This window comes from Frankliniella occidentalis, unplaced genomic scaffold (genome assembly GCF_000697945.3).
Source record: "Frankliniella occidentalis isolate FOCC.00 unplaced genomic scaffold, Focc_3.1 Scaffold79, whole genome shotgun sequence".
Lineage (NCBI taxonomy): Eukaryota > Metazoa > Arthropoda > Insecta > Thysanoptera > Thripidae > Frankliniella > Frankliniella occidentalis.
This window is the reverse complement of record NW_026267209.1, coordinates 102,531-105,661: the sequence shown is the minus strand read 5'-3', so window position 1 is coordinate 105,661 and position 3,131 is coordinate 102,531. Positions and strand designations below refer to the sequence as shown.

At 56.8% G+C, this 3,131-nt stretch overlaps 1 protein-coding gene across 2 annotated transcripts in view; it reads left to right on the top strand.

The window, feature by feature from the left end:
- The window catches only part of LOC127749696 (prohormone-1-like), a 33,672-nt gene that overhangs the window by 874 nt on the left and 29,667 nt on the right, over window positions 1-3,131 (top strand). The gene's annotated exons all lie outside the window — the stretch shown is intronic.

Sequence of the window (3,131 nt, the reverse complement as noted above, 5' to 3'; positions counted from 1 at the left end):
GGCCACAAAGTGCCGCAAGCGTCTGTTTGCGGCGTCTCTCTCTCTCTCTCTCTCTCTCTCTCTCTCTCTCTCTCTCTGTGCGTGTGTGTGAAGGGGCGGGGCAGGGCAGGAGAGCAGGCCGCGGGCGGGCGACCCGGCGCAAGCAGGGGGGCAACGCAATATCTGTGCTGCAGATGGCAAGTCGTTTCGGAGAGTTGATATCTCTCTTGCTCTATCTCTCTCTATCTCTCGACCCCCTCAGCGTTAACGCTCAGCCATCCCTGCAGCTGTGGGGGGGGGGGGGGCTCCCCTCCGCCTGCCTTGCCTCGGCCGCCTCACCTGCAGGCTGCACGCCGCCGCCAGCCAAGCCAACGAGCAGCAGCAGGGAGAGAGATGTAGAGCGCAAAAAAGTTAATTCCGCGAGAGCCGCTGCTCGACAGCCACGGCGCGGCGTCGACGCTTAACGGCCTGCGGATTAATTCCAAGTTGTAAGTGGGACTGCAGCGGCCTGAGCGGCTCCCCAGCCTGTGAGCTGCACCAGACGTTCGCCTTGATTGCGAGCGTATGGCTTTTGTTGGACCCATTATTCTGCGGCAGCTCAAAAGCGCAGAGCTGCTGCTGCTAGGTCACGACGATCCACCACCCTCGACACTTTTTATTTTCTTTGAAGAAAAAAAAATGTGTGTCGGAAAACGGTCTGTTTCAGCAAAGCATGGGCGTCAATTATCAGGAATTATGAACCAAAACAGGTTCTGCCTGTCTGGCACACAAACCCACTTGTCCAATCCCAAGGAGAGTAAACGTCTTTCGAGAGAACTTAATTGATGTTCGCATTTTTCTGCCTATCAGTCTAGCCACCCGCGCCGCCGTCGGTGACGGTCACGGTCATCACAGCGCACGGTGCAGTGGCAGTGCAAAGCGCTTTTAATTAATTGTGCCAATCTGCCTCCCACCACTCCCCCCTGAGCATCATGCATGAGTGATGGGGCCAGCCATGTGTTGCACCTCTACCAGGAGATAGCGACACAGCTTCCGTCACCCACTCCCTCCCACCCTCCGTCCCTCCCTCCTTCCCTTCCTTCCTCCTTCCCTCCCTCCCTCCCATCCTTTGCATTCACCCACGCTCACTTATGCACCTTCTCCTCCTCCTGCACGGTAAGGATCAAAGAGCTTGGCAGCAGGAAGGGAAACCTCTGCAGGAATGTCGAAAGAATTCACATCAAACTTAGCTGCCACGACAAAGACTAAAGGCAAGGCGTTTTCATGAACGCTTGAGCGCGACGAGGGTTCCTACTAATGGCGCAACAGAATTAGTAGGTTGACGTCAGGGCAGAAAGGAAGAGTAGTTAATTAGTGTCGGGAAAAAACGCATAGAATCTGCATGTAAATAATTAATAGTGCTACGTAGTTTGCAAATGTGCGGCAATGTGGGCAATGTAGTTTGTAAGGCCCACTTGCAAGGGGTCATAGCTAGGTATATCCTCGGGGCGTGTGCTCGCCGCTCGTGGATGTGGTCCCAAAGCGTGAGGCTAACAAAGCGATCAAGTCGCTCCCTCACGCGGGCAGGGCACTAAGCAGGTTATTCCGTGTAGTACACCCCACGGCTTGCTACACCTTACCTTACCGTCTGTTACGCCGCGGGCGCTTAAAAAGAGCGCACATGCTGAGCAACAGCAGCAAGGCCTCTTCATCCCCGCGAAGCTGCGTCGTCTTCCTCGCTTGTTTTTCTTCATCCCCGTCTTTCCCATACACTTCTCGCCGCCGCCCCCGCCGCTCGTCGTCTCTCCCTCCTTCAAAAAATAAAAAATAATAACCCGCGCGCGCCGCTCTCCCCATCGCATGAATAACTTCGAATATAAGCTAAGCGCGCCACCGCCGCCCATTAAACTGCTGAAAATTACTCCTTTCGGGCCGGCGGGCTCGCGGCCCGCGGGGACGCCCCGGGGCCGAGCCGAGCCGAGGCGGTGGTGGCGGCGGCAGTATATGTGCTTCGGATTCCACAGAAATAATGTGTTGCCCCCCTCCACCCCCTAAAACTCTTGCGCTGCTGCTGCACGCGTCCAAACGGCCGCGGGGCGCGGCGGGAGCCAACCCCTAACCCCTCGGGGGCGCGGGGGGAGGAAGGGAAGGAATTCCGCCCTCTTTTCTCTCTCCATCGTCGCCCGGGCGGCCCTTCTTCTCGCGCGCCGGGCGCAAACCATCCGCCATTATGTGACTCTGCGAGATTGGCGATATAGCGGCGGCGGCGGGGGTGTGAGTGAGATATATGATGTGGATGTAGACGACTTCCGATCACTGTGCCCCACCACGCCCCGCCACGCCCCGCCACGCCCCGCCAAGCCACGCCAAGCCCCGCCACTCCACTCCCGTCATTGTCACGCCCCTTCATTTATCGCGCGGCCTCCATCGTGTGTCCACATCGCCTTATAGTCCTCTCAAACAAACCGGACAGGCGGCGGGTGGCGGAAAAAAAATGGGGAGAGTGAGAGAGAAAGAAAAAGAGAGGGGGGTAGAGAGCGAGTAAGAGAGAGAGAGAGAGAGAGAGAGAGAGAGAGAGAGAGAGATTGGAAAAAGAAGAAACAAATCACGAGGCGTCCAGTTTCCCTCGCAGTCTAAGGGTGTTTGTGAAGTTCTGCAGAGCCAGGCTCGGCCAGGCTGGACAAAGCGGCCGACGCCAGCGCCGCCACCTGTGACATTTGACCGTGTCTGGCGCAGTTTTGGAATAAGCCCCCTGACTAGTACGACTCGAGTTTAGCTCTGACAGCGGGGCGAAAACTTGTGTAGCAGAGAGAGAGAGAGGGGGGGGGGGAGAAGAAACGCCCTCGCGCGTGGACGTCGGGGCGCTGGCCGTCGTCGTCGTACTGAGAGTTTTGTCCGCACAGTCAGATTCGAGTCAGATTCTCTGAGATTTAAATTTCGAAATTTCGTTCACGACCGTTCTGAAGCTCCTATAACTAGTACACCACTCGCTACTACTACTACTGTATGCTGTCAGTGAAGGGAAGGGTTGGGAAGACCGACGAAGCCTAGCCCGTAAACCAGGTTTGTTTGTAAACTGGGTCTAAGCAGAGATCGTCCAGAAAGTACCGGTTGTCCCAGCTCTCACATTCAGGCGGGGCTCGTGGCTCGTGGTTCCTCGTGGATGCGCGAAA